General features: G+C 41.2%; 1 protein-coding gene across 1 annotated transcript in view; it reads right to left on the reverse strand.

The window, feature by feature from the left end:
* LOC111142740 (G protein-coupled receptor 39) overlaps positions 1-25146 on the reverse strand; it is a 199312-nt gene that overhangs the window by 128263 nt on the left and 45903 nt on the right. The gene's annotated exons all lie outside the window — the stretch shown is intronic.

A 25146-nucleotide genomic window follows, 5' to 3' on the forward strand; every position in this document is an offset into this window, starting at 1 on the left:
ATTGTCTCTTTCCAGTATTCTCTTTTCTCCTTCTGCAATTCCAGCTCTATCCTTCATGATTGCTAATTCTCATGTTCCCATCTCCTTGCCTCTCTGGACTGCATTAATGAATAATTTCTTTAAATTTATTCCAGATGACTAATCTTCTTTTCAGCTACATCAAATCAGTTATTAAATCTGTTAAATAGAATTCTTAAATAAATTTTAACTATTATAATTTTCACCTTGAAATTTTGTATTTGGTTCTTTGTCAAATCAGCATGATTATTTAAAATCTCATGTTCCTTTCTCATTTTCTAAGTCACTTGGTTTATCACCTTAACCTTATTATCTTACAATTTGTGTCTCTAGTGCTGATGTCTGAAACCACTATGGATATGCTTCAGCTATCTTGGGTATTTAGGCTTTCCCTCTTGGTGCTTTGATTCCAATACTTCTCAGAGTATTAGCTCATTTTTCCCCCAGAATGTTATCTGTGAGAATTCCTTGAAGCCTAGGTTATAGGTGAGTTCCTCCAAAGAAGATTTTTTTCTGGGACACCTGGATGGCTCAATTGATTAAATGTCTACCTTCCACTCAGGTCATGATCGCAGGGTCCACGTCCAGGGATTGAGTCCCTGCTCAGCAATCCAGCTCCCTGCTCAGCAGGGAGTCTGTTTCTTCTTCTGCTTTCCCCCCCACCCCCACTCATGCTCTCTCTCTATCTCACTCTCTCTGTGTCTGAATTAAATAAATAAAATCTTAAAAAAAACAGTAACAATAAAAGATTTGTTTCCTTCTGCCAGGTGCCTGAGGTACAACCAACGTGGACTTCAATGGAATATTACCCAGCCAACAGAAAACATGAATACCCAACTTTTACATCAACATGGACGGGACTGGAGGAGATTATGCTGAGTGAGATAAGTCAAGCAGAGAAAGTAAATTATCATACAGTTTCACTTACTTGTGGAACATAAGGAATAACATGGAAGACATTAGGAGAAGGAAAGGAAAAGTGAATTGGGAGAAATCAGAGGGGGAGATGAACCATGAGAGACTGTGGACTCTGAGAAACAAACTGAGGGTTTTAGACAGGAGGGGAGGGGAGGGGATAGATTAGCCCCTTGATGGGTATTAAGGAGGCCACGTATTGCATGGAGCACTGGGTGTTATATGTAAACAATGAATCCTGGAACACTACATCAAAAACTAATGATGTACTGTATGGTGACTAACATAACACAATTAAAACAAAAACAAAAACAAAAAACCCCTCAATTTTCCACCTTAGGTTTTTCAAACCACCCATACAGTGTGAATTTGGGCTACAAGCCTATGTGAGGACATTCACAACACTTGTGGGAGAATATATCCCTTCTGTTCAGAATCAGGAGTTGAGACAAGGTTTCATACAAGGGAGAATATATCCCTTCTGTTCAGAATCAGGAGTTGAGACAAGGTTTCAAGGGGTTCATTCATCCTTACTCCGAGGTTATAGCTGTTTGGGGTCCTGACTTAATGTACATTAGAATAGTCAGTCTTCAGTTGGACTTCCCACTTTGGACAGACCAAGTGGACTTCCCATTTGGGGCTTTGGGGGAGGTCTCCCATGCCTATACAAACCAATGTTCAAGTTCATCTAATCTGTGGTCTAATACCTGCTTCCCTTCAGTCTGTGGCCACTACATGTCTTTGCTTTTTGCCAGCTCACCAGTGCTTTTTGAAATATTTTTCAATGCTTTAGCAAGCAGTATTTACTTCTTCTAAGCAGGGAGTTTGTTGTCAAGGTTTCTAGTCAGCTAAGCGGCTGGATAAGGAAGGCAGAATATTCCTTACTATGCAGCCCCAGGGATATATTAATATCCTGCAATTGGCCATAGGCATGTTCACTGAATATTGGCCTCTGGAGCTGGCCACAAGCCTGTAGCTAGTGCAACACACCAGTGATCATGAGTGAAGGTGAAACTGCACTAAAAGTACACTTTTAGCTTTACAGAGTTGCCTAAGGGACTGAAGATGGGTCATTAACCCAAACAGGATCCAGGGCCTGCATTATGTAGTCAGTTCCTTGGGGTTACGTGTATGAGGCTGAGTGGAGATGTTCTCTTCAAGGTCAAGAGAAACTCCCACATCTGATCCCCCCAGTAACAAGAGGGCAACATAACAAGATATACCATTGGGATTCCCAGGACAGCATATTTCCAGCCATCTCCAATGTGAAAATTTTATAGTAACCTCTATCCAAAGGACCCAGGAAGGTTGTTATTCCTCCTCCAAGACGCAGCTCTCTAAACAGCAAAAGGCCTTCCTGGGCTTGTGCCATAAGCCTTGGAAGAGAATGTAGAGCTAGAATTCTCAGTGGTAAATTTGGATGCAGTTTAGAGCCTTTGTGATCTCCAGGGCAGCGGGGTGCGGGGGGACAGGTGGTGACTAAAGGCGTCAAATAATGTCAGCAGTGGCTGAGGGTTAGGTATCTTTTTGAGAAACGTGTACTATGCAGTACTCTGTTCTGGTGTAACACCAAAAAACTGGCATCAGTCATATAACCATGAGACTAGAAGTGTGAATCGCAGCCTGAGCAACAGACATGGACTTCTTTAAAAAACGTGGAAGGACTACAGCAGCTCTCCAGCATCATGTGGATGTGAAGCCAACATAAAGCACTGCCCAGACTCCTGATATTGGTACCACGCACCCACCAGTGAGATGGATGGAGCAAAAGGGATGGAACACAGGTGAGGGCTACAATCCATGGGAGTCTACCGATGCATGAGAGCTGACCTTCTACCTTGGCTGTTCCAATCATCCCACACACATCTTGCTCTAAAGGTCCAGTCCTGGCCAGTAACAACAGTTGACACATCCTATATATTCCTCATAAGGCTACTACTGCTCTGACCACTTTTAATCTTTATAAACAACACCATATGCTAGTATTATTATTTCCTTTATTTTCTAAAGAAATGGAGTCATGGAAAGCATAAGAAAATTACTCAAGGTGATACAGCTCATATATGACAAAGCTCCTATTCAAACTCAGGCAATCTGGTTCCTGCATCCTTGTTTTCAATTGCAACACTACAACACCATCCACGATGTGAGAATATTCTTGCAGAACTAAATGCTGTACGTAAGACAGCTCTGTAGATGAGTTGCAACAGTCACTAAGCACTTACGCTGCAAGTATTTCTTTTTAGAGGACATGTGGATGGGTTTCAATTCTGTTAAAGCAAGATACAGCACGGTGGGAGAAATTGGCATTGCTATAATTAGACTCCACCTGATTTGCAAATTTCTATTAATAGGGAATCTAGGCTGATGACATCTGAAGCCTTGAAAATACCGGTTCACTGGCATCCAAGGTGTTAACAGCTGAGTATCAAAATATTGGTGCTTCCAAAGAAATCAACACATGGTGTTGTCTCCAAAGATTGCCACAATTCCTCATTCTTAGGGCGTCTCCCATCCAGACATGGAGCCTATCTTCCCTCCCCTTGAATCGGACCTGGTCTTTGACTTGCCTTGACTAACATAATGTGCTAAAAGTGATGCTGTGCCAGTTCCAGGCATAAGCCTGAAGAAGGACTGGCAATTTCTACTTCTGTGCTCTTGGAAGCTGGCCATCCTCTAAGAAACCCAGCGATACTGAGACCACCATGCTATGTGAAAGGCCAAGCCAGCCACATGAATGAGACATATGGAGGAGCCCTGAGGCACCAGACACATGAGTGAAACCTTCTTGGGCCTTCACCTTAGCCCAGCTGCTAGCTAACTGCAGCTAAGCGGCACCACGATGGGGGAAAGACATTGCCAGCCAAACCCTGCCCAAGTTGTAGAATCATGAGAAATAACAAATCATGGTTGTTTAAAGGTATTAAGTTTTAAGGGGATTTATTACACAGCAATAGAAAACCAAGATACATAGATTAATGTGATAATATATAATACAATTTGTCAAATCTGCTTTAAGGATGTTGTACATGAATAATAGGAGAAAGTTGACAGCTCAAATAAAAGTAGGAGAATAAAAATTGAGATGCTCTTGGTTGAGATCTAGACAGGTAACTTAGCAAACTAATCATTACATAAAAAGCATAGAAATACATGAACACCATTCATAAAAAATCCTGCCCCATTCTGGGACTAAGTGCTGCCATCACTGGAGCCAGCTGCCTGCCCTCAATAGCCACTGTGTAACTGTGCATCCCCAGGCCTGGGTCCCAGTCTATCTCTCACCCAAAGAAAACCAGTGACTTCTTAAGAAAGGACTGATCCATAATTCTGGATCTTGGAGAAGGAAAGACATGACAGGGACATCTTGTTAAGTTTCGGGACACCAATCAAAGATACTTCGGGGGTAAAGACCTGTAAATGTTGGGACAATTCAGCGAACAAAATATTCATGAATCCATAAGGCTAAGAGGGAGAAGAGGACATAGGTCAAATAGTAAGGTCTGGACTTAATCAGTTCATTGTGAGGATGCAAACAGAGGCATATGAACAGGAGAAAGGTCTGAGTACTGACTCCCACTTGGGACAGTGGCCAAGATCAATGTAGATCCATCAAATAAGGAAAATCAACAATACCGAGAGAAGGATCTACAAGTCATTGTCCAGTCTCTAGAGATGTTCAGCTTCCTTTTGCTGTGTCAGTTTGAGGGTTTTAAATGAGACAGTCTCCCTTGGCCCAGATTCTATAATTACAGATTTAATGTGGAGAAGTACTTCTGACAAGGTCATGAGACGGGCCAGGGAGGGCAGCCGTGGCTGGGACATTGCTGTGAGTGTCATATTCTTATCTAGGCTTGAGCAGCAGCGTGAAGGCCATTTGACTAGGAACTGCGTCCAAAGATAACCTGACTTTCATTTTAGAGTTTCCCTTCAACTCTGTCCATTTCAGGGTCCCATTTCAACAATTTTCTATACATCATAACTCAGTGGATCCTTTTTAACACAATATCTAACTTGATAATACTATAAATGGAGGATAATTTTCCATAGGAGATAGTCCATCAAAATGCAATGAAATAAGTCAAAGTTATATTACTCTGCAGCTACCCATTTCTATTGCCTAATTGATGCTCTGCTTCAAAATCTTCAACCTATTGTTAAGTATGAGTCTAGCAAACACTTGCTTATGATTGTCAAGGACATATCTGATTTTTTTTTCTAGATTTTATTTTTTATTTTTTTGACGCAGAGAGAGAGAGGGCACAAGCAGGAGTAGTGGGGCAGGAGAAGCAGGCTCCCCACTGTGTAGGAGGCCCAATGCTGGGTTTGATCTCGGGATCCTGGGATCACGACCTTTAACTGACTAAGCCACACAAGGGTCCCTGATTTTTTTTTTTTAATTTGAATGACATCTGTTTTGTCTGTGCTACATTATTTTCTAATATTCTTATTCTTAAAGGAACAGAGAATCTTAATTTATCCTCTACCAGGTGAAAAACTCAACTTTAATGAAGACAACCAAACAACAACCTCAGCACTTTCTCTCCCCATGATCTTGCCTCTTTGTGGCACAACTGAAGAATTAACAAGAGAGCTGTTCTATATGAGCAATCCATAAGGAAATTCAGGTAGCTCTTCAAGTGAAGTGGGTTTCCTTAGTTTGCCCAGAGAGAACTGTGGGCAGCAACATTTTAGCACAGGGAGTTTGGACAGTGGCTCCCTATATCAACCTCTCTCCTTGTCCATCTTTAATATCTGATGCCAAAAAAGAGAGAAATCCAGAAGATAAGGCAGATCAGAGAACCAAGGAAGCATGGCCAAACAGAAAGACACTGGGTGTTGGAAATGGACGCAGTGGGTTCAGACTCCAGTTCCGCAGCTTACTAGTTGCATATGCTCATTCAACATCTCTATACCTCCATTCTCTCTTCAGTAACATAACATTTATTTGTACAGTGGCTTTAAGAAGTAAATACTTTGTTGCTGGTATTCAGCCCTCCTTAAACAGAGCTGCCATTATTATGATAATGATGACTGACATCATCATCATTGCCAAGTAGCTGCAGCATTACAACTGTGCAACTCTCCAGTTACCTCCAACATATTCCAAACTATCTTCTTGCACCATCCACTCCCTAACACCAGCTACTGTACAATACCTATGCTTATTTTCCTACTAGTTAAAGATCAAAATGACTTTGAACTAAGTCAACAGAAGTACATATTTAGAATACATATATATTTAGCAGGCTGATTAGTACTGGCCAAAGTTACAGGCTTCTTATAACATTTCTAAAGGGCAATTTCTTGATATGAATCAAATGCCTTTAAAAGTATATGCCATTTACTATAGACATTCTATTTTTAAGAGGTTTATGCTAAGGATATATTAATAGACATGCACAAAAATTAAATTACATCAGTTTCCAACATTTTTCTTAATGATTAGGGTAGCCATATTCTTTGCTGCCCAAACTGGGACACTTCTGAGATAAAAAGGAAATGCTACTAATCAATAAGCTATGGTATAACAGGTGTAAACCAAAGAGTGCAACATACAGGCAATCTAAATGTCCAAAAAAGGAGAATTTGTAAAATAAAAACTATGTAACCTTGGAAATCAATCAAAGGTCTTGGAGAACAAAGCTACACATCTACAAAGCAAAAAAACGACCTGCAGAAGCTTCTCATAACAAGTAGAACAAAGCACACCTAGGATCTAGCTTCCTATATATTTTGTATTTCACCTCATATTATTTTTAATTTTTTTCTCTTTTCATTTTTTTTCATTTTTATTTTCTATTTTTTTATACTTATTTCTTTTTTCTCTTTTTTCTTTCTTTTTCTTCCCCTCCAAAATGACAAAATAGAGGAATTCATCCCAAAAGAATAAACAGGAAGAAATGACAGCCAGAGATTTAATCAATACAGATGTAAGTAAAATGTTTAAACTAGAATTTAAAACAACAATGATAAGGACACCAGCTGAGCTTGAAAAAAGCATAGAAGACTCTTAAGAATCCCTTACTAAAGAGATAAAAGAACTAAAATCTTGTCAAGCCAAAATTAAAAATGCTATAACTGAGATGTCATGAAGAGGAGACCATAAAAATGAGAATGAATGAAGCAGAAGAGTGAGTCAGTGATATAGAAGATAAAATTATGGAAAATAATGAAATTGAAAAGAAAGGGGAAAGACAACTACTGGATCATGAAGGTAGACTTAGGGAACTCAGCAATTCCGTAAACAAAATAATACCTACATTATCGAAATCCCTAGAAGAAGAGTAGGGAAAGGAGGCAGAAGGTTTATTTGAACAAATTATAGCCCCAAACTTCCCTAATCTGGGGAAGGAAAGAAGCATTCATGTTCAAGAGGTTTGAATTTCCCTCAAAATCAATAAAAATAGATCAACACCATGATATATTATAGTCAAAGTTGCAAATTACAAAGATAAATAGAAAATTCTGGAAGCAGCTCAGGACATGAGGTCCTTAACCTTCAAGGGTAGACACATAAAGGTGGCAGTAGACCTGTCCACAGAGACCTGAAAGGACTGCTTGACAGAAAAGGCTGACATAATATATTCACCATGCTAAATGGGGAAAATATGCAGCCAAGAATACTTTATCCAGTAAGGTTGTCATTCAGAATAAAAAGAGATATAAAGAGTTTCCAAGACAAACAGAAACTAAAGGAATTCATGGATACTAAACTAGTCCTGCAAGAAATATTAAAGGAGACCCTCTGAGTGGAAAGAGAACCCAAAAGTAACAAAGACCAGCAAGGAACAGAGACAATCTACAAGAACAGTGACTTTATGGATAATACAATGGCACTAAATTCATCTTTCAATAACTACTCTGAATGTAAATGGACTAAATGCTCCAGTCTAAAAACACAGGGTATCAGAATGGATAAAAAAAAAAAAAAGACCCACTGATATGGTGCATTAAGAGATTAATTTTAGATCCAAAGACACCTCCAGATTAAAAGTAAGGGGTTGGAGAACAATTTATCATGCTAATGAACACTAAAGTAAAGTTGGAGTAGTAATCCGTATATCAGACAAACTAGATTTTAAACCAAAGATTGTAGTAAGAGACGAAAAAGGACACTATATCATAATAAAGGGGTCTATCCAACAAGAAGATCTAACAATTGTAAATACTTATGCCCCTAACTTGGGAGCAGCCAAATATATAAATCAATTAGTAATTAACTTAAAGAAACTCACTGATAATAATAGTAATAATAGGGGACTTTAACACCGCACTCACAGCAACAGACAGATCATCTAAGCAGAAGACCAACAAGGAAACAAGAGCTTTGAATGACACACTGGATCAGGTGGACTTCATAGATATATGCAGAGCATTTCATTCTAAAGCAGCAGAATACACATTCTTTTCAAGTACACATACTAGGTCAAAAATCGGGACTCAACTGGTACAAAAAGATTGAGATCATACCATTTTCAGACCACAATACTATGAAACTTGAAGTCAAACACAAGAAAAAATTTAGAAAGACCACAAATACATGGGGATTAAAGAACATCCACCAAAGGATGAATGAGTCAACCAGGAAATTAAAGAAGAATTAAAAATTGCATGGAAGCAAGTGACAATGGAAATGCAAGAGTTTAAAAACTTTTGGGATGCAGCAAAGACAGTCCTAAGAGGGAAGTATAGAGCAATACAGGCCTTCCTCAAGAAGTAAAAAGAACTGCAAATACACAACCTAACCTTACACTTAAAGGAGCTAGAAAAAGAACAGCAAGTAAAGCCTAAATCTAGTAGATGAAGAGAAATAATAAAGATTAAAGCAGAAATCAATGATATAGAAGTTAAGAAAAAAAAAACAGTAGAACAGACTAATGAAACTAGGAGTTGTTTCTTTGAAAGAATTAATAAGGACAATAGACTCTTAGCCAGACCTATCAAGAAAGAGAAAGGACCTAAGTGAATAAAATCATGAATGAAAGAGGAGCAATCACAACCAACACTAAGAAAATACAAAAAATTATAAGAGAATATATGAGAAATTATATGTCAACAAGTTAGGCAATCAGGAAGAAATGGATGCATTCCTAGAAACCTATAAACTAGTAAAACTGAAACAAGGAGAACTAGAAACCTGAACAGACCCATAACCAGCAAAGAAATTGAATCAGTAATCAAAAATCTCCCAAAAAAACAGAGGTCAGGGCTGGATGCCTCTTAGCAGAATTCTACCATTTAAGAAGAATTAATACCTATTCTTCTGAAATTGTTCCAAAAAAATAAAAATGGCAGGAAAACTTCCAAAACCATTCTATGAGGCCAGCATTACTTGATTCCAAAACCAGACAAAGATCCCAACAAAAACGAGAATTAGAGGGGCGCCTGGGTGGCTCAGTGGGTTAAGCCGCTGCCTTCGGCTCAGGTCGTGATCTCAGAGTCCTGGGATCGAGCCCCGCATCGGGCTCTCTGCTCTCTAGGGGGGCCTGCTTCCTCCTCTCTCTCTGCCTGCTTCCTCCTCTCTCTCTGCCTGCTTGTGATCTCTCTGTCAAATAAATAAATAAAATCTTAAAAAAAAAAAAAAAACGAGAATTACAGACCAATATCCCTGATGAACACAGAGGCCAAAATTCACAAGATACTAGCTAATAGGATCCTACAGTACATTAAAAGGATTATTCACTGACCAAGCAGGATTTATTCCTGGGAGGCAGGGGTGGTTCAACATCTGCAAATCAATCAACATGATATACCACGTTAATAAAAGAGAGGATAAGAATTATATGATCCTCTCAATAGATGCAGAAAATGCATTTGACAAAATACAGCATCCTTTTTTGATAAAAACTCTCCACAATGTAGGGATTGAGAGAACATACCTCAACATCATAAAAGTCATTTATGAAAGACCCACAGCAAATACCATCCTCAAAAAACTAAGATTTTTTCCCCTAAGGTCAAGAACATAAGGACATCCACTCTCATCACTGTTGTTCAACATGGTACTGGAAGCTCTAGCCTCAGCAATCAGACCACGAAAAGAAATAAAAGGCATCCAAATCAGCAAAGAAGTCCAGTTTTCACTCTTCACAGACAACATGATAGTCTTTGTAGAAACCCCAAAAGACACCACCAAAAAATTGTTAGAACTGATACAGGAATTCAGCAAATTTGCAGGATATAAAATCAACACACACAAGTTTTTTTCATTTCTATATATACTAACAATGAAGCAGCAAAAAGAGAAATCAAGGAATCGATCCCGTTTACAATTGCACCAAAAACCATAAGAAACCTATGAATCAACCTAAACAAAGAGGCAAAACATATGGACTCTGAGAACTACAGAACACTTATGAAAGAAACTGAAGAAGACACAAAGAAATGGAAAAACATTCCATGCTTATGGACTGGAAGAAAAAAAAATGTTGTTAAAATGTTTATGCTACCCAAAGCAATCTACACATTTAATGCAATCCCTATCAAAATACCACCAGCATTATACACAGAGATGAAACAAACAATTCTAAAGTTTGTATGGAACCAGCAAAGACCTCGAACAGCCAAAGTAATGTTGAAAAAGAAAATCAAAACTGGAGGCATTGAAATTCCAGACTTCAAGCTGTATTACAAAACTGTAATCATGAAGACAATATGGTACAGGCAGAAAAACAGATACACAGATCAATAGAACAGAATAGAGAACCCAGAAATAGCCCCTCAACTCTATGGTCAAATAATCTTAGACAAAGCAGGAAAGAATATACAATGGAAAAAAAGACAGTCTCTTCAACAAGAGGTGTTGGGAACATGGGACAGCCACATGCAGCAGAATGAAACTGGACCATTTCCTTACACCACACACAAAAATACACTCAAAATGGATAAAAAAACTAAATGTGAGACAGGAATCCATCAAAATCCAAGAGGAAAACAGAGGCAGCAACCTCTTTGACCTCAGCTACAGCAACTTCTTGCTAAACACATCTCCAGAAGCAAGGGGAAACTAAAGCAAAAATGAGCTATTGGGATTTCATCAGGATAAAAAGCTTCTGGACAGCAAAGGAAACAGTCAACAAAACCAAAAGACAACCAACAGAATGGGAGAAGATATTTGCAAATGACAGTATCAGATAAAGGGCTAGTATCTAAGATCTAAAAAGAACTTATTAAACTCAACACCCAAAAAACAAAAAATCCAGTCAATGGGCAGAAGACATGAATAGACAATTCTCCAAAGAAGACATCCAGATCACTAACACACACATGAAAATATGCTCAACATCACTTGGAATCAGGGAAATACTAATCAAAACCACAAGGAGATACCACCTCACACCTGTCAGAATGGCTAAAATTAACAACACAGGAAACAAGAGGTGTTGGTGAGGACGTGGAGAAAGGGGAATCCTCTTACACTGTTGGTGGGAATGCAAACTGGGGCAGCCACTTTGGAAAACCATAGGGATTTTCCTCAAAAAAGTTAAAAAATAGAAGTACCCAATAACCCAACAATTGCACTACTAGGTATTTATCCAAATACAAAAATACTGATTTGAAGGGGCAAGTGCACCCCAGTGTTTATAGCAGCAATGTCCATAATAGCCAAAATATGGAAGGAGCCCACATGTCCATCGACAGATGAATGGATAAATAAGAAGTGGTATATATATATAATGGAATACTACTCAGCCATCAAAAAGAATGAAATCTTGCCTTTTGCAATGATGTGGATGTAACTAGAGGGTATTATGCTAAGCGAAATAAGTCAGGGAAAGACAAATTCCATATGATTTCACTCATGTGGAATTTAAGAAACAAAATCAATGAACATAGGGGAAAGAAAAATAAAATACAATAAAAATAGAGAGGGAAACAAACCATAAGAGACTCTTAACTATAGGAAACAAACTAAGGGTTGCTGGAGGGGAGTTGGGCAGGAGGTATGGGGTAACTGGGTGATGGGCATTAAGGAGGGCACGTAACATCATGAGCACTGGGTGTTATATGCAACTGATGAATAACTAAATTCTCCCCTGGAAACTAATAATACACTATATGTTAACTAAATTGAATTTAAATAAGAAAAATTTTTTAAACTATGTAAACTTTACAAAATACATTAAAAAAGAAAACTCAAATCGTATGGAAAGATGTGCCTGATATATGAACAGAAATAATCAGATTTTAAACTAATATGCACAATATGGTCACACTCAAAATACACATACGCTCACATGCATAGACACGCCTCCACAATACCATGACACATGACGCGAGGCTAACAGGAGACATTGCTGGGTGGTGGCAATTTGGGTCATTTGTATTCATCTACATTTTCTAAAAATTCTATAACAGACATTTGCAATTAACAAAATAAAAGTTATTTTCAAATCCTTACAGTCAGATATGGTTATTAAAACCCTTGTCTCAGCATATAATCTGTTCCCCAAAGCCTGAGGCAAATTTTCTAAGAATTCTAACATCCCAGAGCTGAAATATTTATGTTAAAGCATTAAACAAAGCTCAGCCTCACTTCAGCATTTGTAACCTGTGTCCACAAATATCAGGAATAAAAATTCTTACTGACATAGGCGACACAATGACGCCCATCAAAGTGCATTCCATTGTAATCCTAGTTTCTGGCCTCTGAAAACATCCCAAGTGTTTCCTTCACCTCCCGGTCTCACAAGCATTAAGAAGATAATTTGCAGGACTCTCAAGGTGACTGTCTCTGCAGAACAATCCACATGGGCTGAACCAGGCTTTCTCGGGGCTCTCCTTTTCCATTCTCAACATAGTCCTCATGGCTATTGAACACACAGATTGGGAATTACACATCTGCTCCCACCACCACTCCAGGAATCTGGAGGTGATGACCTCCTAACACACAACATGAAATCTCTGTACACTTCTGGTCACTGGGAAATGCTTTAAGTAAAAAAAAAAAAAAAAAAAAAAATTATAAAAAATAAAGTTCACACCTCTGAGGCAGCTTCCAGCTTAGATGAATGAGACACCACAGAAAAAAAAAAGTTAAGGAAGGGTATTGCGTCCATTCTACCAGCCTGGAAATAAAGTTTCGAATGAAAGAGATGGGGAGAAAAATTTTTTCGGGGAAAAAAAAAAGAGCCTTTTTCAGTAAAGGAGGCCTCGCAGTTTTTACAACTCCTGCAGAACGTTCGACCTCGCGTGGATGGATCGAGGGAAAGAATTTATCGGAGATCCAGATTCTGCTATAAGCAACCCATCCTTAACCTGAAGAGTGAGGAATAAACCACGGAGCAAGGCCAACTATGAAGCTGAAGGTCAAACACATGGAAAAATGAGAGAAAATGTAAAATTAAAAAGAGTTCCAACAGCTCTTAAAACACAGTATCATCAGACCAGCTCCCGCACAGCCAACCACAGGCTGCAGTCAGAATTCATCCCTAAGCAAATTCCTTATCTCCCCCACATAAGTCACTATTTCTGAAAGACTCCATCATGCTCAGGTTGGGAACCTCCAAGGCACCTCTGACTCCTGCGCCCTCATTCCAGCATCCAGTAGGAGCCAACTCTCGCTAACTCTACTTTGATAATTCCACTCCCCTCTCCTATTCCTGCCTTAGTTACTTGTCAGTGAGGTAACTAGTGAAAGACAATGACTGACTTCCCATTTCCTCTTCCTTCCAAATCTGACTCACTCCTCCCTGCTGCATCTGTATTCTCTCTTTCCTGGGGTAAAAATTACATAATATAATATTCACCACCCTCACCATGCATAAGTGTACAGTTCAGTAGTGTTATGTATGCTCACATTATTGTGAAACATATCTCCACAATTTTTTCATCTTGCAAGTCTGAAACGCTGTACCCATTAAACAACAACACCCTTCTATCCTCCCCTACAACCCTGGCTACCCCCGTTCTGTTTCTATGAATGTGATTACTTTGGATATGTCCTACAAGTGGAATCAGACAGCGTTTGTCTTTTTGTGACTGACTTATTATTTTGCTTAGTATAATGTCCTCCAGGTTCATCCATACAAACATGTGATGGGATTTCCTTCCCTTTCAAGGCTGAATAATATTCCATTGTATGTTTATATCACAGTTTGTTTACCCATTCATCCATCAGTGGACAATTCGCATTGCTTCTATTTAGTGACTACTGTGAATCATGACACCATGAACATGGGTCTGCATGTATCTGTTCTGGGCCGGCTTTCAATTCTTTTGGCTATCTACCCAGAAGTGGGATCGCTGGACTGTATGGTGATTCTGTTTTTAATTTCCTGAGGAAGCTCCATAGTGTTTTCCTTCGTGACTGCACTGTTTTACATTCCCACTAACAGAGTACAGGGATTCCAAATTTCTCCTTGCCAGCATCCTCGCCAACACTTGTTCTTTTTGGTTTTTCTGACAATAGCCATCCTAATGGGTGTAAGGTGGTATCTATTGTGGTTTTAAGCTGCATTTCTTAATAATGGGTTTTTTTTTAAAGATTTTATTTATTTATTTGACAGACAGAGATTACAAGCAAGCAGAGAGGCGGGCAGAGAGAGAGAGAGGAGGAAGCAGGCTCCCTGCCAAGCAGAGAGCCCGATGCGGGGCTCAATCCCAGGACCCTGGGATCATGACCTGAGCCGAAGGCAGAGGCTTTAACCCACTGAGCCACCCAGGTGCCCCTTAAGCTGCATTTCTTGGACAATGAATGCTATCAAGCATTACTTCGATATTTTTGTTCCCTCTCTCTGGTCAAACCCCTTCCCTTCATACAGGTTGCCTAATGAATGAGGTACAAATCCATTCAAGGCCTTGCATAATTGCAGCACATCTGTCTTATTTCATAATACCTCATTCCACAAATCTTCCACATCAGCCCCACAAAATGCCTCATCATAGTCCAAACAAGTCCCATGTTTTCTTTCCCTCCTGCAAATATTTACAGCTCAGATCGCATCTCCCCTAAGAGGAGTCCTGCATTTGCTCCATGAGAACACTACATTCTTTCAGCGCTCAGTGCTCAGTCTTACCCTACGTGTCACGTTCACCTCTTCCACACCAATTTATTCCTGGGTCTCCTCTCACTTACTGAACAGAAAGTTCATGAAGGCCCTAGACAGGAATCTGTTCAATCATCTGTCTCTCAAGTGCCTTGAACATTGTAGGCCCTCAATAAATTGTTACTAAATAAATAAAGGACTATAAAGAAAGAAAGAAAGAACTCAACATTTTAATGTGCAATGGGCTGGCTAAACCCATCAAAACATCTACAATTTCAGATCAACAGTGGTGTTCCCTTTTTGCATTTTGGGACATGGGCATCCTAGTTCTCCTGACCACATTATTTAGCTTCCAACTTAAAAACAGACAAACAGGGGCACCTGGGTGGCTCAGTAGGTTAAAGCCTCTGCCTTCAGCTCAGGTCATGATCTCAGGGTCCTGCGATCAGAGAACCCAGCACCGGGCTCTCTGCTCAGCAGGGAGCCTGTTTCCCTTCCTCTCTCTCTACCTTCCTCTCTGCCTACTTGTGATCTCTGTCTGTCAAATAAATAAATAAAATCTTTTAAAAAAATAAAAAATAAAATAAAATAAAACAGACAAACGAACAAACAAACAAAACCCCAACTTTTTGAATGCCAAGTAGATCCCACCTCTAGTAACTGGGCAGCCAGCTATTTCATTTATTCTCCTAGTGGCTGACATTTCAACACTCCTTCCTCCTTTCCAAATATTAACCACATGCAGCTGGTCATCTGGGTTCTGAAACATGTGATGGAGCATATTTCAAATAACATTCTGGAAAAATATTCAATTGCCTCATTTTCATTTTACTCACTAAATAGGAGCTTCCCTCTCAAGTTCAATTAAACTCACTTGAAATCAGAATTTGCAAGAATGTGTTTCATTTAGATTTACTGGAAGATGTCAGGCACTAGTTAATTGGCCTTCAAGCAGCACAGCCACAAGGTCCTACTCAACTGAGCTCTCCATCTTTGCCATATAGCTATTCTTGTTAGATAGCATGGACTGGGTAGCTCATCTAGTATTTGGGGCCAACCAATGGTGATACAAAACTCTGACAAATTAATTAGATGTAGATTTTAAATTACTTATGTGCACTCTACAGAGAGCCTCAGCCTGGGTCTAGCAACAGTCTATGTTCTGTGGCCTGAAAATTCTCATTTGAATGAATGGAGAATTTTGCCAGATAATTCAACCGAACCTTTACTAAGAACTGTGCCAGGCACTGTTCCAGACACTTCATTTATTCATCAAGCCTCTACTAAATTCCTTCTCTTTGCCAGGCATTTTGCCAGGCACTAGAGATTCCAAGTCACATAAGAGATTATTCCTCCCCTCAAGGTATCCAGGAAATGTTTCAGACTTGTGCTTGGTGACTGTGGAAGCATAGTCTTTGTATTCCATAGTTTATAGTTTTTAAGATGCATTGTAAAGCTGAACCCAAATTAATCCAGATTTCCTAGAATAGTCTGATTTCAAATAGTTGGCCCTATATCCAATTAACAAATGAGATCACAATGCCTCATTATTAATATGGTTAGTGCAAAAGGGATAATTTATTCTATCTGCCTCCCATTCTTTGCAGGCTGTGGTCATAATGCTAAATTTGTAAACATGTTAGGATTAACTCTTCATTTGGTAAAAATCATGGTACCTAAGTTCCTAAAAGGAAAAATCATGGTTCCTAAGAGCAAAAACTTTGAATTGGTATTTATTAAGTATTTATCAAAGAAGAAAGGTAAAAGGAGAACGGCAATTCAAATTTATTAATTACCTACACTGTATTACACTTGGTATTTTCTTTTATGTCAGCAGTTTATAAAGGGCCAGAGGGTAAATATTTTAAGATTTATGGGCCATATGATTTCTGCCCCCACTACTTAATTCTGCCATCGTACTATAAAAACAGCCAAAGATGAATAACAAATTGGTATGACTATATTCCAATAGAAATTTATTACAAAAAGATATGGAGAGCCAGATTTTGCCCTTGGGCCCTGTTTGCCAAGCCCCCTCTTATACTCTCTCCATCTCTGTCCCTTGCTTCTGCTAAATGCTCTGAGAAGCCCTCATCTAGGTAACTTCAACCCATGTTCCCAAGCCCTGTTCAAGTCTTCCCTCTTCCTCTTCTGATTCAAGTTTGAGAAATCTTTGGATGGTAACTAGCTTTTTTACAGTACTTATACTTTTCCAGATTTTTTTCTTTCCTACAACAATCTTCCAAAAGCAGCAATGTAGGTATTCTTATTCCTACTAAATGAGGAACCAGAGCAGTATGTCTTGAAAATCAGAGGCAGACGAACTGGAGGAGAAGGGACCACAGAGGCTGTGGTTCTTCACACCAAGCCCAGAATCAGACGTGGGGCACTGAATCTCACTTGCCCTGTTGCTGCCCAAAGGGCAGGCAACGACAACCGGGAAGAATAGGATAGAGAGTGCCCCATGGAAAGGAATCAGCAGATTCAACCTCCCTTCCTGCCCACAAATGACTGTTCTAGTAGAGCCTGTCCTACACAATGGGAAAAATGACTGCTTCACATTTGCTGGTTTTTGTTTGTGATATTGTGACCAACATGGTAAAGCAGCATCTGCTTACCCTCTATCCCTACCTCACTTCCCTTCACTCTACATTCTCAGTGCCCTAAGGATTATATTCCTCATTAAAACATGAAGGTATAAACCTGATCTCAGGTTTCTTTCTTGAAGGAACATTGAGCTAGAAAACTTGGGAATGGGAGACCCTCAGTCTAAGACTTTGGAGCTGGAATGTCCACTGCTGGGAGACAACTCTCCGTGAGTCTCTGTTACAGAAAACATGGCCCTGCCGGGCCAAACATCAAGGATTTTGTCTTCTGCTGGCATCCATGAAAATGTCAGACTAAGTTGCTGGCTTCCAGCTGAAATCAGTCGTATTCTTCATAGTTTCTCACACCCACCTGTCTGAAAAATGAAGGCCCCCATCACTGGTGACAACAGGATGGTAGTAATCCCTGGCATACAGTGACATCACAATCAGTAAAGCTTTCACCTGCAGTTGATTGAGATAAGGTTCGGGTAAAGTGTCACCCTGAAAGGTCAAATGGCAGCACCACTTGGCGGATGGGGATAATGATAACTGAAAAGATGGGAGTGTGAAATAGTTATGTTGAAGGCTCTTGTGGCTTTGCAAAAAAGAAAATTAAATAATTAAATTTGGTATCTAATTGCCAACTTAAGGCCTGTTTTAAAAGTGTTAAGATTCTACACCATTTTAAAAGAGACTGCAAGTGCAGGAAAGAATGTACTGAAACTCGGGACCAGGCTATGAACTCTACACGTGGCAGATTTGCAAAGGAGAGTAAATGTGCAGTCTCATCGTACGTCTTATGCTGACATCAGGGACCCCGTGGATGAGAGTGGGACAGTGAAACCTGGGATGAGGACATCTTTGTGTTTGAGCCTGAGAATCTTGGACCCTCTGGGCCAGTAGAAGAAGCCTCTAGCCACTGCCAGAGGAAAAAAGCTCCCTCTCCTCCTTCTCCTACCAGCCTGCCCAGAGACCATGTACTTTTGCATTGCCAGGCCATGACACAGGGCAAAATGGCATTTATTTTTCTCTAGATCTGTCCCCCTACTACCACTCATGACCTCTAGGTCAATAACCAAAGACAGGACTTACCACAGTATAAGAAGGGATTCCCTACCCTAGGAAATAACAGACTATACATACATGTACAGAAGTGAATCTTGAGTGTGACAGACCATAGACAGGACAGAGTATAAGGAAGATAGGGGATGGTGATTAACACGAGGGCATGCATCTCAAACTGGGGATTCAATGAGATAACAAGGATATGGGGAGCCATTCCTAACACCATGCTGGGATGACTCCTAGAAACAGAGGCATCCTGGTGGCCTACAGAAGGAGGGGTGAAGACACCGGACCTTCCTTGGCATAGCTCTGAAGAGGGGTCAGAAGGCTCAGAGAATGTTAGAATGGATTTGCTACATAAAACCTGAGACTCCACCATGTGTTTAAGTTCTCTGGGAGAGCTCAAAAAACATTTCCTTCAATCAGGCAGTAGGAAATGTACCAACGAAAGGGCCCAAGAGTTGTTGAGATGTTTTATGGTGGTGCCACCTGTAGGCAGGAGTTGCCATGAATATGCTGCCATGGAAACAAGATCTCTGATATAAAGACAATTTTAGGATCCCAGAATGGTAAAGGCCAGAAAGCAGAACTTTAAAAGGAGAGGCAATTTTGATGTAATTACCATAATGTGCAGCAAAGCCAGATTAGCATTTAGTTGCCTTGACCAACAGCGATCTATGGTGATAGGTAGTAGATCATGGTGTTCCAAGGGGCAAGTTAGACAGCTTGACTAGGGTATTGTTTTATTTAATCAAAACACACACACACACACACACACACACACACACACACACACACACAGAGAGACAAGAGCTGGTGAACAGCAGAAGGCTGACATCAACCACAATGAAGACTTAGAAACAGTCCTCTTGTTTATTTTCCAGATTTAAGCCGGTCCACAGACCCAAAGCTCCATACCCAAAGTGTATATTAGCCAAGCCCTAGGATCCCTTTGCTGTATAGTCTATTACTTCCTAGAACAGGGCCTGGTCAGCCTTACTGACACTGTATTAGGTCCTGGCAGTGACTGTTGGCCTGGCAGACATGTGGGGTAATGGAGGCAGATGGGAAAGGAGGCTAGCTCTCCCGAGGAAGAACTCTACAATATCAGCATAAGTGTATGCAGAAAATATACCTTTCCTTCCTCCCTGAAGGAGCCTTGTGACCACGTGCCTAGGTAACTTAGCCTTTGAGAAAGGGGAACACCCAGAAATTTCAAGAACTGTTAACTATAGGTCTGAGCTGACACTAATACTGAAGGACCCAAACAATCCACCATGCTCTTTCGGTTTGAGTGAGGACTTGCTGAAGCCATGTTTTATGCTTATAAGTACAGTTTCAGCCTGAGTCACAGTGGGGCTGATGAGTCCAGTGACTCACACTGTGGTTCCGCTGTTACTGAATGTGTAATTGAGTTAGATATACTTAGTAGCTAGCAGGACCCTCACATTTGCTCACTGACTTGTGGAATAGGAGCCATTGTGGTAATAAGGGCCAAATGTATCTACCAGAATTGCCTCTTTTTCTACCAAGACAATAAACTGGAAGCCATATTACATTCCTGAAAGAATGGAAGAGATTAATGCCACAACCAACGACTTGAAAGAGGAAAGCACAGGGGTCCACATCGTATCTCCTAATCTACCTGACTGGCCTCTGCAGGATCCAGATGTATCATGTTAGATGACCACAGGCTACAGTAAAATTAACCAAGCAGTAGCCCCAATACCAACTGGTGGGTTAGATGTAATATCATCTCTTAAACTGGTCAATATGGACTCTGGTACTTTGTACATTGCTACTGAGTTGATGAATGCCTTTTTCCTTTCAATACCCGATAGAGACAAAATCACAAGTAATTTGGACCTCTGGTACATCTTTGCCATAATAGCTTTAGGGCTTATTAATCCTTTTGTCATAATCTAGTCTTCAGGGAACTTGACATTCTATAGAACAACACATTGGTCCATTATTTTGATGACTGTCACACTAATTGCACTGGGGAGAAAGAAAGAGCAATATCTTAGATACTTTTTTAAGAGGATACTGTAACACATGTTGGAAGATGAGACATAAACCCCACAAATACTTGGGGACTGCCAAATCAGTGACATTTCTAGAGCTTTCAGTGGCTTGGGGCATTCCTGGAGATGGCTCTAAAGTAAAGCAGAAATTGGTACCCCTTGTACAACTACTACTACAAAAGCAGCACAGTACTTGTTGGAATTTTTTGCATTTTAATGCAGCACTTAGCACACTGGGACAAACTCAGGTTTATTTATCTGGCAACTCAGAAGGCTGCCAGAGGAAGAGAAGCCCGCATAGCAGGTTTAGACTGTGGTACAAGTTGCCCTGCCACCTGAACCATATGTCAGAGCAAACTGGAAGTGCAGAAGGGATCCACAGTAGATCAGGATGCTGGGCCATCCAATATAATATCAGCAGTGCAGACCTCCAGAGTTCTTAAGCAAGACCATGTCTTCTGCAGCAAGGAACTACTTTTGGGTTTTTTTTTGTTGTTGTTGTTGTTGTTGTTGTTGTTGTTGTTGTTGTTTATTTGTTTTAAAGATTTTATTTATTTACTTGAGAAAGAGACAGAGAATCAGCAGTGGGGAGGGGCAGAGGGAGACAGAGAGGCAGACTCCCCACTGAGCAGGGAGCCTGACAGGAAGCTTGATCCCAGGACCCTGGGATAATGACCTGAGCTGAAGGCAGATGCCTAACCGACTGAGCCATCCAAGTGTACCAAAGAACTACTTTGTTTTTAAGATAGTTTCTTGTGTGTTACTCGGTCCTAGCTGAAACGAACATTGACCTTGTAACACCCAGTAACTATTTGACCTGAGCTGTCCATCATGAGCTAAGCATTGTTATATCCACAGTGTTATAAGGCCAAGATGAAATAGTAATAGTAAGGCTTAGCTCATGACACTGCCAAGAAACAAATCCCCTTCCCTTCCTCTTCCGCCCTGATGGACTATTCCAGGGGTTCTGTATGGCCTGTCCTGAGGCGTCTCATGTGAGCAAGGAAGTAGCTATATCTTCCTATGATGGTGTGGCTAGTTTGGTAACAGATGTTCTTATTTCTATTCGCCTCCTTCCCTACCTCACTTCCTTTATCTCCTACACTCTGACTCTCCTGGGATTGCAGCCTTCAAGAAAGCATTATGCATATGGAAAACAGCTTAGGTGAGAGAGCTATATGGGTCCTTATCTGTCAGGAGGCAGTGGGTAGGAACTGGATTCCAAGCCAGGATTAGTGCCCTAAGAATCAGGCATGGATTTGGTCCTACACAAGTTTATGAGTTTGGACACAGACTCAAGACGTATCATCGGCAAGCAGGTCCATCTTGGCAGCCCAAGAATCTGGAGGAGAGAAATCCTGCTGCCTTGGTAAGAGGCACACAAAAGAAGTCAGATGTGGGGGAGCAAGAAGGTCATGGGTCAGCTTTTATTTAAGACCCAGGCCAAATGCTGACACGTCCTCTAGGGAGCTGTTCCTTGATCTCTCTGGCTCCTTCTCTTGGGCCAGAAGCAATGTCAGTTCTCTATGATTCCTTCACGTAGCTAGACCCCTACATTTGCCTCATACTGGATTGTTTATTTTCATATCTGCCTCATATCACTCCACTGCTCAACCACTATAATGGTTCCCAACTGTACCCAGAGTAGAAGCCAAAGTCATTACAGAGGCTAACAGAGCATGTTGTAATCTGTCCCTCTCTGTAATAAGCCCACCTCTTAACTCTCCTCCTCACCCACTCTATTCCAGTCACATTTTCTGTTCCTCCAATGCCCAGGCACATGCTTGCTTGAGGATTCTGTGCCCATGCCCTCCCTGGTACCTCTGCCTGGAGAAGTCCTCCACCAGACATCTAACTCCGTCACCTCCTCAAGTCATTGTTTCCATGTCACCTTCTCAGGGAAGCTACCCTAACTACACAACTTAACGTGAACACTTACCTACCTTCATCCCCTTCCTCCACGGCATTAACCTACACTGCAAACAAGATGGCAGCCCCACACCTGTCCTCTGTAGAAAGGCTCTCTGACTCTGAGGATACTATAGGGCACAAAGGTATTAACATCCAGTCCCTTGGCTTCAGGAACAAATCATCCTTAGACACAGCCCTATCTTAGTGTTCTAAGAAGTCATGGTGTCTCATGTGGTCACAGCACACCTTCAGCACATACCCCACCCCAATCACTTCTCAGTACTTTAAGACCTCAGAGTCTCTGAATTTGACAGACTTTTGTCATCTGCTCTGACAGTGACAACTTTGCCATAACACTGTTCACCTGTTGGTCGTTCCCTCACGCACAAGAACTTTGGGAGCTGAAGCCACCTCTGGAGAAGAAGATTGGAAAGGAAAAGTTGGGTCAACTGACTCTCCCGCAGTCGGCATGTAAGTGATGCTCATCTCTAGTGGTACCCACAAGAGGCTCCCGTTAACAGTGATGGGCCCTCTGGATGTTTTGAAGGCAGAACCCACTCCTGGAATCAGCCTCCCCCGGTGGAAGGGAGAGCAGCTGAGCTCACTCTCTGGGGTACAGAAAACATTCCCCTTGGTTCTGCAATTCTCCCTCCTCCACCTCTCCTGCCTAACCAGAGGGTCGTTTGCATATACATGCTCACTGTCTTATTAAAGCCAAAGGAAGCTGAGGCCTCAGTCTCTCCGCCTGTTTCCAAAATGTGTTATTTGTGATTCAATTTCACATGGCCTGCAGAGGCAATAAAGGGCAAAGGGAATTACCCTGTAATGTATTCCAAAAGCGCTCCCTGCACACCCACACTCCCAAGGATAACAATTTGCCAATATAACCTTTAATTAAATGAACAGAAACCATGCAGACCCCACGGTGTAGGAAGTCACTAAATAGAAGGAAATTATGTATGAGTTGCCCCCAGCCACTCATTTTAGCTTGAATAGGATCTGTCAGTAGGGTCTGTAAAGTGCAGTAAAATAAAAATGGGAGACTAGCCTTTCCCTGACATCTGCAGGAGCTGTCTGCCTGACGAACGGAGTGGGCCTCTGGCCACATGCATGGGGGTGAGGGAATGGCACCCTCTAGAAGAGGTTCTACACTGGGAGAATTGAGCGGCTCCCAGGAAGCTGACAGCCACAGTCCCAGATATGTTCCCCCAAGGCCTCTGGACCAATTAAACAACTTCTCAGCAAGACAGACTCTTGCCCTCATTGTCAAATCTCAAGGGCAGCATTCTCTTTGTGGGGAAAAGCATCGGATTTTTGCAATCCTAAATGACTGTCTAAGCGACAGTGTCATTTTCGCTGGGGGAGGGGTGGAGAGGCAAGCACAAGGTCTGCCTATCTTGTCACTCTCACCTGTCCCCTCCCTTCCAGGCCCATGGCCGCTGCCCTGCTTTTAGCCTTCATGACTACCTGTGCAGGGGACTGCCAGAGAGAACCCTAACCCTTGCTCCCCTCTGTGGGTCACCTCCTACCTTCAAGTTAGAAGCCTTCCACTCCACACACATGCCAGAACTACCAGGTTAAGGTCTGTGTCCCTTTTCTGCTCAAAATTCTGCCAGCAGCTTCCTTGCCTTGAGCACGGGGTCTAAACTTTCAGCCTCATGTTCCCAACACCATTTATCACTCTAACCTAACTGCCTTGAACCCCTTTCATATCTTTGGCCCCAGCCAAACCTGGACTAAACCCTCCTCCTGCCAGCTCTGTGTCCCCCTGTTCACAACATGTCCAACGAGTCCTGCCCTCACCCTGCATTTTCTGACTTGTAAATTTCACAGGTTGCATATGGATTAGCCCCAATCCCGCCACCTCCACGAAGCCTTCCCACTCTGGGATCAATTTCATCCTTCTTTGTTATAGCTTCCCTCATATCCTATCCTACAATACAGTGATTTTCTTCTCCTCGTCAGGAAGGTACTCTCTTTTGAGGTCAAACTCTATTCACTGTTTCATCTGAGTTATATACACATACAGAAACCACAAGTACTTGATGTCAATGTGTGTTTGGCAGAATTTAATTTTGAAAAGTGTTTATTTTGTAGAGCTTGCACAAGGGCTGGCTTTATTTATCCGAGAAAAGAATCCTGCATCAAGCATTAGGCAGTGTTAGGGGCAGGACTTCTAAGGAGAGTGTACCAGGAGCTTTGAGAAGTGGAAAGCAGACAAGATACTTGAGAGAGGATAAGAAAGGGGTGGCATTTAACAACTAGATTTCATCAGCTCAGGGCTACCCGGTCAATCATCTAAACTCTCCTGGGAAATTCTCTGAGGCTTAAGAGAAATGGAAGTAGATTCACTCTAAAAGGATATGAAGAGGTAATCAATGTAGACACCGCCTGATCTTTGGGTCCCGGTTTCATGCAGGCCTGCGGTCATAGTCTGGGCCACTGTGTTCCCTGCTTTCATGGACTTTAGGACCAAACAACTTGGTGCTAAATTATATATTGCCTTTGTTATGCATCAAAGTTTCCTAGGCAGTACCCCTCTCTCACTAACCTGACTGCAGAGAGATTACATCTGAGGCTTCTGAACATTCCCCACTGGCCAATGGGTGGCTAGGTGTGAGCTGTGCTCAAAAC

The sequence above is a fragment of the Enhydra lutris genome, unplaced genomic scaffold (genome assembly GCF_002288905.1).
Source record: "Enhydra lutris kenyoni isolate GAN:26980312 unplaced genomic scaffold, ASM228890v2 scaffoldscaffold1, whole genome shotgun sequence".
Taxonomy (NCBI): Eukaryota; Metazoa; Chordata; class Mammalia; order Carnivora; family Mustelidae; genus Enhydra; species Enhydra lutris.